The sequence below is a fragment of the Lepisosteus oculatus genome, chromosome 2 (genome assembly GCF_040954835.1).
Source record: "Lepisosteus oculatus isolate fLepOcu1 chromosome 2, fLepOcu1.hap2, whole genome shotgun sequence".
Lineage (NCBI taxonomy): Eukaryota > Metazoa > Chordata > Actinopteri > Semionotiformes > Lepisosteidae > Lepisosteus > Lepisosteus oculatus.
Window position 1 is genome coordinate 62161107 of NC_090697.1, and position 21411 is coordinate 62182517.

Here is a 21411-nt window from a genome sequence, read left to right on the forward strand (position 1 = left end):
GAGTCTAAATGTACAGTACTTACACAGGTTCCTGGTTTCTTCCAAGAGTTTTGGTGCAGTTTCAAGGACAAACGTTTGCCAGTGTTTTTTCCCCCCTTTAGTGCAGCTACACGCAGCACTTCCTCTACTGCTCTGATCGCGATCTGAATTTTTTTACAAAATCATTAAGGAGGACAGATCTTGGCAACTCTTGATCCTATAAAAAGGGCTACTACACTTACTGGGCAGTTGCTCCGTGCTTGTGTACTAGTACACAGCACCAGCTAGGCTCCTATTGCAACCCTGCAGAAAAGAAAAGGCTTTACTGAAAAGCAAGAGCATCACATTTCAAGGAAGCCGGAGCCAGACCCTGGAATGGAAGCTGACTTTCACATGCGTGTGTCTGAACTGTTCACTTTATAGTCCGAAAAGCTCTCTCTCCTCATATACAACATAGTAGCACTGAAGTACAGGGCATACAAATACTGTTTGCATTCACCTTTAATGTTTATGTGCTTTTCTGTTTTTTCATGCTATAAACAGAAAGAGAAGATACCATATAAATTGCACATTCCCATGAGAGACAAATCAGCTTCATCATCGGCCTTGGAACACTCCTTAACAGAAAAATAAGCTAAAACTCTTCAGTGTTTTTTTCTTCTAGAAATAATAGGAAGCATCTCTTCTTAATTTTATAACTTACACATAAACAATTTTTGCCTTCTGATCTAATGTTTTGCTTGGTTATTTTTCATGGTAGTGAGAACACATGGGTTTTACCAAAACTGGTTTAGTTTAGGTGAAGCATCATGATCTTTTCTATGGCAAACACTTAAATGTAGTCATTTGGTACTGTATCAATGCAGTGCAGAGATCAATAAAGATGAATGTAACAAACTCAGACTTTCACAATACCACATCCATATAATACACCCTAGGCAGCACAATTAACATTTAATGTTTCCATAAGTCTTCCCCACTGTCTTGAACAATGTCCATGATGTAATAGCTATACTGTATATACCCTTTATCTGTGTTAAAACATTTTAGTTTATGAAATCATTGCTGATTAAAAATATAGAGACACCCAGAGACCTTTGAGAAATCCTAAGGCAGAATCAGAATAAAGCAATAATTGTAGACAATGGTTAACCTTCTGAAAAGAAAATGCAACAGATTATGTGATTTTTGGTATTTTATAATAAGTTTTCCTCACTGGACCATCCCCTCTTTCAACATGTGCTTACTCTAGGCACTCTGCCATAAAGCGTCAGCTTTTTCCACTTGTGTCTGCACATTCAGTGCAAATCACATAACGAAATATTATCTCTGTAATCATCTTTTGCGCCTTCTTGCCTAACTTGTCCCCTAACTACCAATGGAGGGTTAAAGTCAGGAAATCAGGAAAGCTAGCGATTTTAAAACCAGTTGGGCTTCTTTCTGATTTAGGAAGTTTATTTTTTAAAGTTTATGCTTTAAAAGCAAACTTTCATCTGCAAATCACCTTCCATGTTTTTTTTTTGTTTTTACATACTAAAGATACTGAAGAATGGGTTAGAGGTTTTTGATGAATGCATTTTCTGTTTTAGTAGGACTTCAAGTTGCACACTAAAACAACCTCAGATTTGCATAATACCACATCCATATAATATACCCTAGGCAGTACAAATAAGTATAGTTTCATTTTTCCATAAGTGTTCTCCACTGTCTTGAGCAATGTCCATGATGTAATGGCTATTCTACGTATTTCTAAATAGAGGTCTGCAACTTTCCTCATCACTAACAAATTTTCAAGGACTACTGTTTTTATGAAAAAAAAAACTGTCATGGAATTTAAATTCCTTTTCTATTCTAGATGGTTTTTTTTTACTTTTGGCCACTTTTATTTTTATTGTGATTAGTTTATCTGTAGTCTACACTCCATCATACATAACATTGATGACTTATTTTGCAATTTCCTACACAAAATACCCTACCATGTAAAAAGTAAGTAAGAATACATGATTATTATATTTTATCTCTTTCCATGCAGTCATGGTCCTTACAGTACTGCACACTCCCCTACTGCTTTTTTTCCAGCTTCTGATTTAAAAGAACTTTGCCTTTAATTTGTAGATTATGAGATTTTTATTTCCAGATTCTGACAACTCTCTGCCCTACACAGCCTTCTGTGTGAGAGGTAAATACAGTGTACATGTTCTACAGGAGTAATACTCATATTTTAATGGAGAATCACTCATTTAATACCTGTACAAAATGGTGAGTGTTACATTGCATTAATGAAGATTTACAGGTGTCCCCATGTACAAACACACATACAATACAACTGTGGCATTTGTAGTTTGTAACATTTTTTTCTAGTCACTAGGGATTCACTAAGAGCAAAGCTCTCCGACAAAAGGATATATTTAGCAATTAGATCTTAAGATAAGCACAAAACCCTTAGACAAAACAGAAGGTCATTAATATATAACTATATTTATAAGAGATGTATAAATATCTCGCATAAATCCAACATATTATTCTGATTAGGTGTATCTGAATATAATATCTAAATGATTAGAAACTCTAATGAACAAAGAAATGATGCGACTGCAGTCATAGAAAAAAAATAGAAAACTTCAAACTTTCTTGAAAAAAACTTGCAACTCCTTTGCGTTTTAACAGCAAAATCCCCTCGTGCTTCGTCATTCTTTGCTGTGTGCTGGAATTTCTGACAAGTATAAGAGCAGGTGCCGGTTTTGTACCGGGGGGTGCTGTGCGTCATGTCAGGTGCACGTTACAACCAGGAGGGTGTCACATCAACCACAACAAAACACATCCAGCATGCTTCCAACTGAAGCAGCCCCATGCAGGTTGAAAAGCACGGCTGAAGCAAGAGGAACATTTCTGTGGCACACAAAGGAAAGATTTTTTTCTCCGGGCCTGTTTTAGCCCACCTCTCAATGTTACCAAACATTTCAAGGACAAGTCCTCTACTTGCAAAACGATACGCATCCCTCATCAGCACCTCCGTCGCAAGTTACGATACCAGTGTGCAGCAAGCCTGGGAATGTTCAATAAAACGGTAACAGGCTACGTTTTAAATAACAATGCAGAATACTAGTCACTGTATTAATAGAGCTGAAAGACAGGACTAGGGCTTTAAGCATCGAGCATCTTAACAACTCCACGCATTGCAAATGAAATGTGTGCGAAATTAATTATTAACCTAGTTGTAATTGTTGCTTGCTTTTCTTGTGGTAACCCCGTTAAGATCAAATAGAAGTGGCAGGGCGGGGGGGTAACGGGTTTAAAATAAGATGTAAAAAACAGATGTTAGCATACTTTATATAGAAAGGTTTGGTTACCTTGTAAGTAAGATCTGTAGCGGGTGTCCAGGTAAATTGGTATTTAAAGGGGCAGAAGCCGCTTTCTCTCTATTGAGGTCCGCTCCATGTAGGAGCATAGCAGTCTTACGCACACCTCCTTAAACTGGACGCTTGCACTTTGTATATAGGGGTCCAATGAAAACCTCAGTAGCATGCAGATCATTTATTTCTAGTAAAATATGAACGTTATGAAATTTTAAAAATATATACGTGATATCTTACAAGAAAAGTAATATTTCCGAAGTAAACAAGCCAGAACATGCATGCAGAAAATATTTTTACTTGTGAAGTCTCTCCTTGCGTAATGTATCAGCCCACACTCAGTATGACCCAGGACGTCATTCTCATTGCCTGTTTCTCAATGACAGATTGGAAGGAGACTCGAATGCTGTTCGTTTTGCTCCTTGTTACTTATCCTTGTTAAATAAAATACGTTTAAATTATGTTGCTCTGTACTGAAACACGGTAGTATGAAAATTCTGGAAACTTGCTAACGGATTTTAGTTTACTTGTAAGCATTGTTTAAGTGAATTATCTCTCGTCGCAGTTCTAACAGCAGTGACAACAATTCCAAGAATATATAACTACAATGTTCTGTATACTACCTTTAGTTTTCTGCATGTCGATGTGTGTATAACCTACAGAAAGATTATTAGGGTTTGATGTTGTCTTACCGCAATTCAAAATGCAAAGAATTAGTTGTAGGACATTCTACACGTGACTCGTGCAGAATAAGTATTAAATATATGCTATATTAAATAAAGTATGTATAGATTAATCATACGGCATACTGTAGGTGTCATACGATGTTCATTATAAAGATAGTCTACACCACAATAATAATGCTTTTCTATAGCACTTTGCAGCACAAAAGCCAACCAAAAACTGCACTGCAGATCAGGTAGAGAATTGAGACATTGATTCTCAATTCATGTAGGCCTGAGTGGAATTTAGCCAGAACATTTGGGTTAACACACATACACTACATGTACAGTAGTCTTACCCACTGCCATGTCCTTGATCTTAATGTTCAAGTAGTCAGGACTTAAGTTTAACTGAACACTCAACCTTTGGAGTGTAGGCACGGAGTTCTGTAAATTAGAAATTCTCATCCAGCCTCTAGAGAGCCACCTACTGGTCCACCAATACCACTTACACCATCATTTTTTTTTCTTGGACGTCCAATATCCCAGTACTATACACGCCCACGTAACGTATGCCGCCTAGCTTAGTTTCGGAGAGCTGACTACTACAGGCTTGAAGGCTGCAAAGCTACAGTGATTAATTTTGGATGCTCTGCTCTAACTTGATTAGAAAACAGTAGTCAAAAATTAGAAAAGCTTTTAAAGATCTATTTAATAAAAGCAGGTCTAATAAAATGGTTCTAATTTATTGTAGAAATTTCATGCACTAGCAAGAAAGACCCTTTTGCAGACATTAGCAGCAAGTTGCCTGGAAGTTTTGCTTCCAGTCTGGTAATATTCTGTAGTCTCTTTCATTCATAGTTCTGCCTTCAATTGCTCATTGTTATTCAAATGGATTCAATTCATGGCAATGAGGAATGTAACCTGTATTACCATTGCCCTGCTAGTATGTGATGTATGATATGGAATAATGTTTTGTTGAAATATAACCTTAGGAATTCAAAACATTACCCAATGTGCTTCTGTCTGTGTTTTAGCACACATTCGACCCTCACACTTAAACAGTTTGTCATCCTCTGCCAATGTCATAAACCCTCACACGACAATACTTCCATTTACATTATTTGGAGCTGAGGGCAATGCAATCAAGATCAAATGCCTCTCCAACTCTTCCATCAAAGAAAGCCTCAGGAGAAAGTCCTCATGAGGTAAGGGTAAAACTTATAGATGTATTTCTAATGTAACAATATTTTAAAGTATTTAATGCATTAAAGTGCCACTGTTCTACATCTGTAGGCTGTTTACTAACCTGTAATTGAGTTTTTCTGGCCAAAATATTTTTGTCTGGTCCCCAGGTGTCTGAGATTTCTACCTATTGACCCATGCAGTTTTATGCTGGTAACCATTGCCTTTCTCTTTTAGAATCCACTTTTGCAATTGTGTCATGTGACAAAAACAGTTCTCACTGCTTCCTGTAGTTTGCTATAGAGTTCTGAAGATGTTAAAGTTTCTATAGAGTTCTGAACATTTTAAATAAATATCATCACACATTGCTGTGAGCATTTTTGTAATAATTGAAAGATGTACTGTACGACATTTGATGTCCATTCAGCCAGATCAGCCAGATGTGTAGTGAGCTATATGTGTATAGTTATGTAGGCGTGAAAACATGAAATCTGGTTTACAATTGAGAGGAGACCTACTCATTCTCAGTTTGATCAATTCCCATTGTTTTAGTATTGTTTGTGCTACAGTGCTTTGTCTGAAAATGGCTAAAAAACTTTTATTATAGTTAGAATGAACAAGACTTAAAGTATACCTAGTCATGCTAGCACTTGCATTGCTTATTCTGCAAAAGATTTCAGCAGTGATTAGAGCATTTCCAATATACCCTCAGAAATAAAAACTGTTGTTTTTATTTCAAATTAAAATGTCTTTTGTATTATGTCCATTTAAACCTATCATAAGTATTGTCAAAGTTGTGAAGGGTGGCAAGTCATTATATATTATTTGAATCATTTTAAATATAGACTGCATTTAAAATAGGTTATCATTTAAATCATTAAAAACTATACAATGAATTTAAACATAGCTTTTTATAATGTGGTATATACTGTAAAAAAAAGCATCTGGGCCTAAGCACTTTGTTTAATATTATGAACTAAGCTGCAGAATAAAAACATATGTTTATTCAAAGGAGAACACATTAAAAAATAGAAAATCAATTTGAAGAAAACATCAACATTCAGCATGTCAGAAAGAGGTTTGTTCATTTATGTGACGTAAAGCATCTGGTATAATGGAGTTCAGACTTTCTCTATTATATGTGATAGATAAACCCAAGTCAAAGCTTTTCGGAACATTTCTAAGAGTGTACGGACATTTCTAGCTCGGCAAAAGAAATTTGTAATCTAAGTCAGGGGATCAGCTGTCCTAGTCCTTTTAAAGATAAAGCAGAAACACTGGAATGCCTTTGGAAGTATGCTGACCAACCTACTTTGACTTTGGAGCTTCTTTACTTCATTAATGAGTCGTCAAATTCTGCAAAGCTACTGTACTGTATGTATGCCATATACTGTACACGCTCATCAGAAGAATAGGGCTCAAAGGTACTGTAGGTTAATTGGCTTCTGAAAAAACTGGCCTTGTTGAGAATGTGTACACATTTCTGTCACTGTGTTCCCTGTGATGGACTGGCATCCCAGACAAGGGTGCATCCTAGTTTTTGGTATTTTGACCTTTTGGCATCAGCCCAATACATTAATGATAAGACAGAAGGGTGTGGAGTGCTCCTGGAAGATGTATTGTAATTTTTTTCTGGCAGATAGCTTAGTAAACAGAGTAGTCTATACTGAATTGCCTACATGCCTTCTTGTTGTAAGGTTTGTGCTGAAGCTTAGGGTGACAATTTACCACACTTAAGCATATTTTTCTTCATATCTTGAATGTAATGTTAATGTGCATCTAGTCCATAATCCTCTAATGCTTTGACACTAAGAGAGTTTTTTATGCTATCCCTAGTCTTAACTGAAAGAACGTAACATGTACAGTGAGCATTAAGCCTGTGCAGAATTGATTTTGTTGCTTCATTACCATAATGTTGAATTCCTATAAAGTACAATTAGGATTGCCAGAGTAATTCTGGAATGGTTAGAGGTAAAGCTTTTAAACCCGGACTGTAATGAACCTATAACACAGTGAAATTTATGGAAAGTATTCATTCCAGACAGGAAACCTGCTTAAATTATTTTTCACAACAAAGCTTGAAATGACAGCATTTTCCTATGCAACCAATCTAGCTCTTTGTGGGGGATACTCAGGTTTTCCTAGGTTAGACAAGTCTCTTTAGTATACTCTGGGCCACTCTCAAAAACACTCCTAGCAGTGCTCTAATGGAAGCCTCTCAGGGAACAACCTTACCAGTTGTCATAAAACTTCAACTGGCTTCTATCAGCCTAGAAATGCAATCTCTGCTCTGAAGATAGCTGAGCTTCTCACTTAGTCACAGCAAGTAAGCCTGACAAACACGAAATCTGCAAATGCTTGTTGTTAACTTTCCCTTTACTGTCCACAGCTGCTATCTAATTAGGCACCTTTTCCTGCAAAAGATGCCTTTACATCACCTTCAAGTGTAAATCCAACAACACACATAGATCTATACATGGACGTTTGTCTTCCCTACCTCTTCCCCACTTAGCTTCATATTTCTGTACTGTCCCTCTATCCTCTATACACCTGAAGAAGGTTGCACAGTCAAAATGTCAGATTTCTGCAGCGTTGTTTTACTTCACAGCTCTGCTTATTCTTTTGCAAACTTGGCACTGACGCAGCACCCCACTCTAGCCTCATATACAGTATACTATGCTCTATACAGAGCCTTAAGTTGCTTTAAAGCTTACAGGCATGGCATTCGAAGTAAAAAACAAAAAAGTAAAAAGATAAATAAGTATTAAAGAAAAGTCATAATTGTACAAGTATTCAAACTTTTTATATGACAAATTTAAAATAATTAAGGTGCACAAAATTGCCTTAATGAGTCTCACAAACAGCTGAGTGGACTCTCTGTGCAGTAATACTTGTTCATATGATTTCAGAATACAATTATCTCTTTAAAGTCCCTCTAATGGGTTGTGAATTTCAAGCAAAGATTCAACCATGAACAGTGCTTGTGGATGACACAATGGGGACAACGCGACTTTGAAAGAGATAAGACAATGATAGGAGATAGAAGAAATTGTCCATAGGTCAACAATATCCTGGTCACTCCACTTCACCTCAAACAAAAACACCTCAAATCCTGCATGGGACATAGTACTGAAGTAATACTTCAAACGTGGCAAAAGGTTTTGTGGTAAAGCAAGATCAAATCAGAAGGTTTTGGTCTAAATGCAAAGTTACATTTGATGCATTCTCAGCTTAGTTTATCAATCTTCAATGCCATCCATACTGTTAAGAAGTATTACGTTAAAATTCTGTTTCTTACCAGTAGGGACTGGGAAACTTGTCAAAACTGACAGCAATGTAGAACAAAACACAGGCAAATCTGAAAGAAAACCCTGTCTCAGACTTAAAGGTGAGACACAAATTCATCTTTCAGCAGGACAATTATCCAGAGCCCAAGACCTAACCTGAGCGGCTTAAGAATAAGTAAATAAATGTTGCTTATTGGCCCATTCAAAGTCTTGATTCTTGTGCAGAATCTGCAGAAGGACTACAAAAATACGGTTCATAAGCAATCCTCAAGCTGCAAATCTGCCATGAAGGATGGACAAAAATGGACAAATTTCCACCAAATATTGTGTTCATAGCTCATAAAACCAACATATTACAGGTTTTTTGTCTTTAGTTTTTGTTGACATTTCCTGTAACTTATCTTGCCATTCAAAGTCTTAAGTGGTAAGCATTCAAGATTTTAATAAAATATTTAAGTTAAAAAAGTATGTATCATGTAACATCCCAAAATGGCACATGATATCAAAAGTCAGAAATACTTTTGCAAGGCACTGCACTGTATGTATATTGTCAAAAATGTAAAACATACTGTAGAAGTGTTTGATTATTTCAAAATTGAAACATATGTAGAATCTACAATTTGAAGTATACCATTACAAGATTGTTTTTATAATGACAAGATTATGCTTTTTTATTTTTATTTTATATTAACATAGTGGTTTAAATCTTAGTTGTGTGAGTAAGTTGGTTATAACCAAACATGTGAAAACTCTGTGTGATGTGTATACTCACTGTATGACAACATGTTGGTGAAAAGTAAAGTTTAAAGGGGTTTAACTTGAAATAGATATAAGGTGCTGATGATTACACTGTATTAGTCTCCAGGCAGTGGTCCTGCTGAGGTTATACAATATATTCAGAATTATTCATGAGAGCTGGTCTAAAATGAAGGATTGTGATAGGGTCAATTCAAAAATGCATCTACAGTATCTTTCCATTTTCTATCTGCTTCATCCAATTCAGGGTCACAGGAGAGAGCCTTTCCTGGCAAGTAACTGGCGCAATGAAGGTTACACCCGGGATGTGATGCCAGTCCTTCACAGGGCATACACAGACACAAACACGGGCATAAAAAGATTGACCCCAGGGCCACTTTTCCCAGAAGCCAATCAATCTACCAGTAGACTTCTGTACATTTTTGGATTGTTTGAGAAAACCAGAACACCCATAGGAAACTCATTATATGATATGAACACAGGGAGAATGTACAAAGTTAATGCAGGTAACACCCCAGAGATGGAATTGAAGCCAGGCTCCAGAGCTGTCAGGCAGCAATGCTAACCATTGTGCCTCTTTAGTGTATACAATGAATTGCATTTCATTATGCAAAACAATAATATAAAATAAACTCCAATGCCATAGTTAATTTAGTATAAAGAATGTAGTATCCCTTAATAGTTTTTCTTTTCCTGTTAATTTTCCCTACACTCATATGTTCTGAATATTTTAGTGTCAGTTTAGGACACTTTACTATCAAATGGATCTTAGTTGGAAAGATGGACATTTAAGTACAATTGCACCAAAGAAATGGTTTTCAAAATTCCTAATGGTGCATTATAGAACATACAGGATATGCAGGATACAAAAGAAGGATTTAAGTTTATATGTATTGTATGCATGAATGTGCATAAGATGTTAGTCAATGCAATTTCATTCAGTATCTTTGTAACTGTTTTAAAAAACAGCTTTTATACAGTACATACTGTATAAACATAAGTTAGCAAGATTCTGTGAACTAAACCTGAACATACACTGGGATGATTTGAATATATGATTTTGTAAAATCTTTATTTTTTTAATCCATTGTAGTAGATTATAGCATTAGAATATATTTATATTTTAATATGAGAGTTTAAATGATTTCAGGAATGCGAATTGCTTTCAGATAGATATATTGTATTAGATAGAATAGTATTATGCAGAATTATGTCATTATGTACAGTAGTTTTGTCCCTTGTAGTATTGTTATTGGCCAAGATCAATTTAATATTCATGCCCATAAGACATTGATGCATATAACGCCCACCTTTGCCTGAAGTGATTCCTTTTAAACACTGTTCATCATTTCTAAACTGAAGCTCAGACTCTTAAGGGCCACAGACAAAAAGCTGGCTCCACGTTCATTTTGCTAGACATTGATTTCTTGTGTAAACCTAAGCCCACATAACAGTCTGGTGCTGTTTTGAACACCTTTTCATGAATACTTTTGTTCCCTTGGAAAAGTACTCAAAGTGAGTTCATTAAAAAGGCCAGTCCCTTCATCACACAGTACTGAAGGTTCTTCAGACTTGCCAAATTGCCAAAATAGTTCCATCCATCCGTCATTGTCTAACGTCTTTATCTAAGAGTCATGGGAGAGCTGTAGCCTATCCTTGCAAGCAATGGGTGCAAGGCAAGATACACCCTGGACAGGATACCAGTCCATCGCCATGCACACACAGGCATAAACACAGACACACTCACACCAGGGCCGATTTCCCCAGAAGTCAATTATCCTACCCCAATTGTCCATCCCCACTGGATGTAGGAGGAAATCAGAACACACAGAGGAAATTCACATAAACACAGGGAAAACATACAAACATGACACAATACATGCCCCAGGAACTGAATCCCTAACCCTAACCCAGTGATGTGAGGTAGCAATGCTAACCAACTTGGCACTATGCTGTCCATTAACATACTTGTTTTTTCTGTATTTCTTTGGGATTTCAAGTCATTTCTATTGCAGAGTAAATGAACACTTCAGAAACACACAAAATATTTGCGGCTCCTAACATCTTATTGCCAGATTTGCAACAGAGTGCATGAGAATATCTGTACTTAAAGTATGCAGTACCTGTAATTAAAAAATATTTTATCTTCACTATACTAAACAACACTGCAGTGTAATTTCAGTGTAATTTCCAAAATAATAGTATTCCTACAGCTAGTATCTAAAAAGTGTAAATGTGGTCATAATTTAAAAAAAAAACTTTAGCACCATGGACAGCTCCTTTGACATGCAGTGTAACTGTAAAATAAACATCCTTAAGAGTGTGTGAGTGAATTGGGGAGACATGTACAGTATGTGAGAGAAAGGGAGAGATGAGGATGTCGGAGAATAGGAAAGAGAGTAACTTCCATTTAATTTCCATGTGATAATATTATAAACTGCACAAATATTTGCATTCTATTTCAAGTCAAATGGCATTGATTTCATGATTTTTACGTAGAAGTTTATTATTACTATTATTAATCTGTTTATAGCTGTGGTTGTAACCTAAGTCAAGAAATGTGAACTAGGAAACACCATGCAATGAATTTCCTTTCATTTGCTATTCTAATATATGTCAAAAGTTTATGTATAAAGTATCAGCATTTTTTGTGTTGTGTTTATCTTGTTTTTGATGTTTTCAGTGCAGTTAACACTCTTTACACTGTAAAATAATATAATGACTAATGATGCAGTCATATAAATTATACTTTTATCTAGTTTACCCTTTTTAATGAATAAAATCATACTTAGTTTTAAGCATTTGGCAATTTGACATCACTGTACTTAGCCTTTCTTATTAATATCTTTATATTTTATCACCTATGTTGTTTGAGAAAAGCACAAAATAGGTTCACTGGGCTACATACAGTATATAGCTTATACAGTGTATTGAGTCCAGCTGATTTAATATTTCCAGGTCTAAAGTTAAAGTCACCTTTATGACTTCACTCTGAAATATTATTTAATTCTTTAATTGGGCAAAGTGGCCTATTACTTTTAATTCAACAGAATTCAGCTGTTCTAATTCATGCCCAAACATAAAAGGATATTTCAAATGCAATTTTACCTTTGTATTCATACTGTATAAACTATGGTTTTCCCAACTACAATAAAGCATTAAGCCATCCTTTACTGCCACCTAATGCAGATATTATCCCCCTCCCCCAATCCCCATGTATTGCTGTTGAAAGTATCGCCTTCTCATAGGAACTGCACCTAAAAGACTTTTCCTCTGCACCAGACATTCAGTATTTTCGACCATCTAGGCAGTTGTGATATGCTAATTTAATCATATCTGTGTACTGGTTCACCTATCAATCTAATAACGTAATCAGTATTCGAAGGGAGCGAAGTTGCGCGTTCAAATATCAAAGCAGCCTTTCATCCAAGGGCTTTCCCCCACCTTTTAATTTGGTGATGGTTCACTTTAATTATTATGAAAATTAAATCAAATGTAATCACCAGATTAAAGCAACCTCTGAGATAATTCAGCAGCGCTAACATAAATCTTTAAATCTCTCGAAGCACATGTCGTGTTGGGATCTTGCACCAGCAATTAATGCCATTTAACATTCAACGAAACTGTTGCACCCTTTGATTAATTTCTTCTGTAATGTCATAACACCCCTGCATTATTGTCTGATATCTTTTCTTAAAATCGGTGAAACCGAACTAATGAAAATGAACATGATGTTTACAGTCTGATTAAGTGGAAAAATAAATATCGCATCTCGTCGGATGGATTGTGATATATTTTTTCATGTTTGTTCTTGCATGTGCACAGCTTTAGAAACTCTGAGTACTTATGTATTTCGAGGTGGAGGAGAGGTCACGCGTGTGTGTGAAAGTGAGGGTGTACGACCATGTACGCGTGAGTGAAAATCAATTTCATGTATTGCATGATGTTTTAGTTTTTAATTTGTGCATACCAAAATACTTTTAAGAAACAACTGAAAGCACATCTCCGTGTATGAAATATTTCCTTTAAAAAAAGTATGAAAGCAGATACACTAATATACAGTACACTGCATTTAGATTTAGGTACTTGTGTTTCCTTAATGAAGTGAAATAACTGAATGTGACCTCGAAACGTGTACGTACTGTACTGAATACTGTAGGTACTGTCTCGCTTAATTTTCTGCATGATCCTGATCCCATCTTATTAAACCAAAAACTTGAGAGAGATACCACTTGTCGACGGCAGTCGGTCAAAAGCAGCAAATAGATGGAGATGGTAATAATAATAATAATAATAATAATAATAATAATAATAATAATAATAATAATGTATGGCGAAGGACGACTGTATGATTCAGAGCTCACGAGAATGCTGCACTAATTATTGAACACTTTTATAGGCTGCTACAACTATTTCATGAAGCAAGTAATCGCTTAATATACGATTGTCTGTTTCTGTGCCACCCATAGATGTAATTATCCCAGTACTCACATGACTAGCAGGAGATGTCAGATCAGATATTAACAGGCGGGTGCGCAAGATCTTTTTCTTCTGCTTGTAGCATGCTGAGCAATTGCTTCAGTACACAGAAAAATTCCAACTTCAAACAGCACAGGAGTGTTTTTGGATGCCGCCAGGTTGTTGTATAGCCTTTAAATAGATAACTTTTGTGATGGCTATAGCAAGCAAATGAGAAGATAATGCGTACTGTTCGTTTACATAGGAGCACCCCTTTACATTAAGAATACCTCCACTCTCGGAGTGGAGCTAAAGTTATAACAGTAGGTTTTTTTAAGGGGATCTTATTATTCTAAGGACAATAAGGTAGAAACTGAAAAGAACACATCACAGTTATCAATGAGAAGATTAAAAAAAAACTTTATTCCTGCTGCGCTGCATTGTAGGATTAAACGGTAGTGCAGTCGGAAGAATTTCTTATTAAAGCCACAATGTAACGAAACAGCGATTTACTGTTCAAAACCAGGACGTCATGAAAGATTTATGACAATACGGTGCCTTTAAATAAATAGCGAGTTAACGGAGGTTACTTCCAATCCATCGGCATACTGTATGGACAGCTGACTTTTTCTGCCTTGTTGGCTTGATTTTAGCTTCCACACTTTCGGCAATGTCCCGGAGCGGCAAACAAATCGAACTCACCCTATAGAAACATGTATTAAGCTCTTCTAGACCGTACTTTGAGCCCGATTATTTAAATAAAGGCTGCGTGTTTAGGTTGCTTGCAAAATAACGTATAATTATGCTGTACATATTTCATGGCTTTATTTGTTCTAAGCTATGCTGTAATTACAAAACTTTAAGCGTAGATTATTTTATTGTTTTCTAATATTTTGAATTATATACGTATGCTTATCAATACAATACATTTAACAAACGACACCTTATAACAGAAGCTATTAATTCGCACGATCTCAAGCTCACTGAATATCAAAACTGCACGAATTAACTAGACTCGACAGGACGTAAAGCATCTAGGCATTAATTAAAAAAAATGTTTAATGACTTGTGCTAAGTTTCTTATATCTAGCGCTTTGAAATGTCAAGGACATTCTGTGTTGTGTTTCAAAGTGGAGTTTAGAATGTGGGTCATGGACTGAGTAAATTATTATATGTGAGAACCGTTTACCAACAATTTCTAATTCTGGAAAACTTATCATATCTAGCTAAACAAGACGTGCGGATATTGACAGACGCTTTTTATCCCAGTCAAAAAGATCTTTTGACAGGCGTTTGTTGCTAGAAATGCCGTTTGACAGGTATCTGCTGTTCAGGTTACAAAGGTGGTGACTTGTCCCGGCTGGTACCTGTCATGTGAGTTGATGTTATTGACACATCCTGACTGTCAGGTAAATTGCTTTGGCTGTGGAGTACTGTATGTAAATCGCGCGATACCTTTTAAAATTCATAAAGATTCATTGTATGCATCACAAACCGAGTGTGAATGTTTAAGTGCTTGACTAAACCTATATTGTATTATTACCCAACACAAAGAAATACTTATTTTATTTTGCAGAAAGGCATTTTTATGGTGGCTGTCGATAGGAACGTTCTGTGGAACAAAAAAAAACCAACAACATATAGTTCTTTGTATATAGTTATATTATATTCAAATGTTCAATTAAGTATCACTATCACGACAATGTTTCGTTTAAGTATATATTTCAAGCATTATTTTAATTTCTGTTACGCGGGGTCTTCATTATATTCTCTGTATGATTTTTGTTCAGCTTGTCCTATATTTGAAAGAAAAGGGGGGTTTGACGTGATAGCCTGCATTTAATATGCTGTATTTTACTAATGTCAGTCACTAAGATCTCGCATCTTCTTTGTAGAAAAAAATATCTGAAACGTACAGTATACAGACTTAACGGGAATTGGACTCATTATTTAAACTATATCAAAACAAGAAAGCCACCCATCTGAAATTTCACAACAGTTGCTCAAGTTAACCCGAGTTTTGTCAGTTTGTGAATTGTTCAATGTAGGTGCTCTTTCAACCTCTATTCTACCAAAGCGATTGTATTTCGCTCTTCCTTTAAAGAATGATACCTAGGTTCTGAATCCATGATGTTCCCACAAGTTACCTTTTGATTAATGTGCACCAGGCTGTTTCTGTTTCATATTCATATCTAATCTCATGGCCCATAAACTAATAACAAAAGGCTCGTATTATTTCATCTGCTGGGCTCCTAGGAAAAAACTGCTGTTTGTGACATACACTTGATTTATTAAGTTTAAAAGTTCGAGCGTGTGGGATCTGATTGAAATGGAATGTTTTATTTCCTGCGTTAATGACTTTTTTTTTGCACTTTTTATTCTCTGCTTTGTACTACCTAAAATTAAACATTTTTTTATCACCACGCTTTTCGGTCTCCATTGCGTGTTTGTAAGTAAAAGTGTAAAATTAGCTTTTTTATTTAAAGCAAAGTAAAAAAATACAACTTACTGTTTTCCCATATTCACGCTCCGACTGGAAAATTGTATCGTGTTTAGATCACTTTTATCAACAAAAACAGGAAATTAATGTGCACCGAAAAACGCGTTTCGTCCTTTTAAAGCATCTGAGAATGCTGAATAATTTAAAGTAAAAAACAAAACAAACTGTTTATCCAGGAACTGAAACAAAGTACTGTTTTAAAATCTACTTTTTAGATTAATGAAGTCAAGTGGTGAGGTATGTTTACATAAACATCAATACAGTGTAGACTATTTTTACAATTACGTCATAAAATTATTCGTTTTTTACTGTAGTTTCTCAGAGCCATAGACAAGAAAGATATACAATGCGTTGAACGGCAGTTTATATATTGAAAATGGCATATCAAAGAAATTATCCACTTATACGTAATCAAAAAAACTCTGACAAATGTTAATACATACAGAATAACTTTACTACATATTTATGTTCTGTATCTCGTGTGTTTTCCATTACCTATAGACTAACCCCGAGCGGTAAATAACTAGTGAATGGGGGCACTGACAATTAATGTGGTACAGCAACTGCGTGAAGCAAAGGAAGACTGACCTTGAAGACAGGAGAGGATAGCAATAACGTTATAGAAGGCAAACATTTTTATTGCGTGAGGGAAACACTTATCTTAAGTTGCACGGATAAAAGCAAAAATGTCGCTAATGGCCAGCTTGCATTAATATTATAATTACAATGTTTATCAATTGTACTAAAAAAAGAAATTAACACAGACAATCAAATGCATTTCTACTGTAAAATTATAACTGTTGTGATAAAAATGAAACATTAAATTGTTCAAAAATCGGTACTGTAAAGATAGTAGGTATTTTCCACATTGATCTGAACCAACAAAATGAGGACGTGTAACAATTACTAGTGCTTAAAATCGTCGTCACAGTAACACAGCCTCCATTGTTTTTCAACATGTCGAGGTCTTCGCATTCAGAATACAGTCGTTTATAAACTTACTGAAGATATATCACGAACTAGCGAAGTGGCGGAAAACAGAAAGTATAAAATCAGATGAGAGATACAGTAAATAAGTGATGGAATCTTACACGTCATCCATTAACATTGTTAGGCCTATTGCATTTTAATTTTAGACTTTAACAGTCGATTGAAAAGTTAAGAGCTACAGTATGGTGCGCCTGGATCTTCTTTTTAGGTTAGACAGTATGAATGAAATGCTCGGAAATGAGTAGCAAAATTATTCCTAGTAAGCTTAATTCTGCGGTTTTTTTTTCAATTCTGCGTTTTGTGTATAGTGAGACTGGATTCTCTTTCACAAAATGCATTAAGAAAATCATTTAAAAAGGGAAATAAATCATTTGACTTAAAAGACTCATTACTTATTGATAAATATAACCAAGAATACTTATAAGTTAATTGACAGAACTAACATTGTTTTACTTCTTTGACTAGCTACACACCTTTGCATATATTAATTGAAAGCTAAAATAAATGTATTCCATACTAAATCCTGTCTGCAGTTCAGTCTGAAAAGAAAGAGCGGCACTCTACCATGATCAGTCTTGGACTGTTATTCAATGTTTCTCCTAAAGTGTAAGTATAATTCAACAAATAAAATGATAATCTCTGACTGAATAGCAAATTAACCACAGGGCAGTGTGATTTTAACTGAGAATTGTTTTACTTTAATACTGTAGGTTTATATTAATTTCATGTTCTATAATATAGTTTTGATAAGGTATTTGGCTTTTAAAGTGAAAAATCAAAATAACAGACTTTTTATGGACTGGCTGAAAGATCTCTTCTGGACAGAGAGTGAAACAGGATTATTTCCAAAATCTCTAAGGAAGGACACTGGAGTAGAGGAGAAAAATCAAGAGGCAAAGGTATCAGGCACAAAAACAAAAGAAACACAAAAGTATTTTTTTATTTTTAATGACCTTAAGAAAAAAAGAACAAGGAATGCAAATAGGTGCCTTAAATTAGCAAACTAACAAACTAACGGTGTAGGGTTAAAATAATGATTTTCTTAGGTAGTCTGTTATATCCCTTCTTCCTCTTATATCAGAATCATTTTACATTTTAGCATTGTACTGTAAAAGAAACTGCAAAATTACTGTAGTTAAACTGAACTGGAGAAAATGAATCATGTCCAGTTGACTAAATCTGAGATATAAGAGTAAGAAAAGGCAAACTCTGACAGGCTGAATAGACTGCTACATTATGTACCATTACACACTTTTGTCATGTTTTTTTTAGTATAATTGTGATAATTTTAATGTTATTAGAAGTATTGTAAATGGGGGTAGAATTACAGTTGCATAGTGTATCCTACCCAAAAGTCCCCATTAATGCAACTGGTGAAGCTATTTCTCATTTTATTACTTGGTCAGCTGTGTAGTTGCAAATAATAGTTGTAATGAGTCACCCACATGGGTGCTGTACAACACTAATGAATGAAATGAATCCCTTCCAATATGTTAAGTGCTTTAAGATCCTTTGGCATGTAAAACACTATATAAATACAATTAATTATTATTCTTACTATCTAGGTTCACCATTCACAACAGCATTCTCTATTCTTTAACAGCTACTGTGTAGCTTGTTCAATAAAGTGTTCCACTCAGGTTCTGAATGTGGACCAGACTCAGTGTCATGACCACCAGCCAGTGGAGATCAACTCGCAAAAGAACTAACCAGTACCAGCAGCGGGTTAATAATAACACGCAGCACTAATTAAACCATTGTAACCTGATTCCCGCTGCTCGGTATTCTACCTCGTGTTTACTCTGAATCTCTCCTACCGAATACTGGAATCCCTTTTGCCTCTCAGCTTTGGACCTCGCCTTCTGTTTTGGATTGTTTGCTTCTCTCTGTACTTCCTGGATTTTGATCTACCTTTCGCCTATCGACTACGATGTCACCTGACGTTCCGGATTGTTCACCTGTCTCAATTTATACTTGCTCCTGCGTCTGCATGGGATCTGTATACCTTTTCATTGAGGATTCCTGACACTCAGTTGGCAAAAGATCCACAATTGCAACCACTAGCATCCAACAATATACATATCTATTGTTGTAGCAATCTATAAAGTATATAAAAACATTGTCTGCAAAACTTCTAACATAATTTTAGTGTAATCTGCAAAACTGAGTAGTTTATTAACTATACCAAAAAAAAAACATACTGTACATTGATATGAATTAGAAAGAGCAAAGATCCTAGTACAGAGTCCTGTTGTACTCCACAAATTACCATACATCACCCCAATTTGAGCATTCACACCTCTAACTTATTGGTTATGTCAATGACCTTTACACATCAGGATATGAAGAAAACCTACTGTACTTACTCCCTTAGTTTTGTGTTTTATACCATACATCTCAACTTTTGCAGCTATGAGATACTTCTTTACCTCCTTGCCCAATGGCTGATATAATTATTTTAACAGTAACCACAAAGGATCTAGTGTTTTTTCTGTTTGACGTTCTTCTCTAATCTAAAATTAGTTAAAATTATCTGTATTTGATAAGAAGAACTAAATAAGCTATGGAATTCCTATTCGGATTGCAGTCATTTCTCATCTTCTAAAAGCATCTTATACCAGCTGTTTTCTTCTAGCACACTGAATGTACAGTATGGCACACCATCCAAGTAGTTACAGATGAACATGGTTTCTAATCCTCTCATGCTTTCAGAGGGTATAATTTGTGTCAAAGATTAATAATGCTAGTGATAACAATGATTTGATGTAATCATGTCACGAGTTACTATGTACAGACCAGCATGGATTGTTCAGCCCAACACACAGCACTACCTCCAAACACTGGTGAGTTCACCTATTCCAAAAAGGCTGCCTTCAGCTATGGGAGTATTAGGGGCTCTGAAGGAGATCTAGTAAACAGAATATGCTAGCAGAAGGATAATCAGAAAAAAACCTTAATGCTTTTTTCCAATGATTTAAAATGTACTGTAGATGATATACTACTTGATTATATTATAATTAATATGTGTACTATGTAGCGCATACAGTATTAATTAACTCACTATCCATATGGCATTTACTAAACTAACATGATCTAGGAAGAGTTTGACAGATTTAGGAAAAAAGATAGAGGTGGTGACTGAGTCCAGTATACTACCCTGCTTGAATACCATAGCATGAAACTGCCCAGAATGAAACACTAAAAGAACACCATGCTTGAAGATAAATCCTATTAAATCCCCTAGAGGTTCTGTGAATGAGAATACATGCATTTATATGTTGACTATGTCTTGCATACTGACATATTTTGTCATTTGAAATTTAAACAAAAAACCTATAGGAAGATATTGGCATTTCTTGCACAGTAGCTAATGTCCTCTTCAGGAAACTTCTTTCGTTCTCTAAAACATCCTTAATATGACAACTTTCTCTGTGATGGGCCACCTACTTTAACATTGACAAAGCAGAGAAGGTGTCCTACAAGATTTAAAAATTAAAGAATCCCACCTCTTTCATGTAAGATTCTTTAAACCTCAACAAGGTACTAAGACGATGCTATAATGGGAGTATTTTTTCTGGAGAATAATGGATAAAAAGTGACAAGCTATCTGGAGAATGTGAATGCATAATTGATGGGGGGCATAAATTAATATGATTATGCCTTAACTGAAGACCATTGCTGCCAAACATACAAAAGTGCCGTAGAATGAAACATGGCTCCTTTCTTTGAGATGATGGGCATCAATATGTAATGTATATTATCCAAGTCTTCTCATGTAGACTGCTTATGACAGGCATCTATGTAATTTGAATTCCTCCTATCTCTTGCAAAGACATTTTGACTACAGGCCTGGGAAGTGGTCCAGAATTCTAACTGGTCCATCTCTCATGGTCAGAAAAGATAGCAATTATTCATGATCCCTCACTGAAACTTCTTTATTTCTCATACATGAGTCCCTGAGAGGACAGGTGAGCTGTTAAAATTATATAAAATAACCTTTTCTTTTCAGCTTATGGGTACTTAATGCCAGAATAAAAGATAAAAGCAAAACAATATACAGTACTAGCCATTTTTCCTTAAATGTTCCAGCAGAAATACTCTTGCATAAAAAACTGCAAAGGTTTAAGGATAGCTTTCTAGGATAGTTCAACACTGAGAGGCTCACAACTCCAGAATCATTGGATAATTATCTTCTCTCCTGTGACTGTATGAGTGACATGTATTACATCGATTGCTTGAAA

The 21411-nt window shown here is 35.4% G+C and overlaps 1 protein-coding gene across 5 annotated transcripts in view; it reads right to left on the reverse strand.

Moving 5' to 3' along the window:
- The window catches only part of esrrga (estrogen-related receptor gamma a), a 248828-nt gene extending 245410 nt beyond the window's left edge, over positions 1-3418 (reverse strand). For 2 of the 5 annotated variants that reach the window (XM_069180124.1, XM_069180123.1), the window contains exon 1: positions 24-206. The gene's annotated coding sequence lies outside the window, so the exon portion shown is untranslated. Of the gene's footprint in view, positions 1-23; positions 207-3329 lie in introns of those variants that run through there. The other 3 variants (XM_069180143.1, XM_069180121.1, XM_069180145.1) reach the window with 3 other exon arrangements.
- Between the last annotated feature and the right edge of the window lie 17993 nt (positions 3419-21411).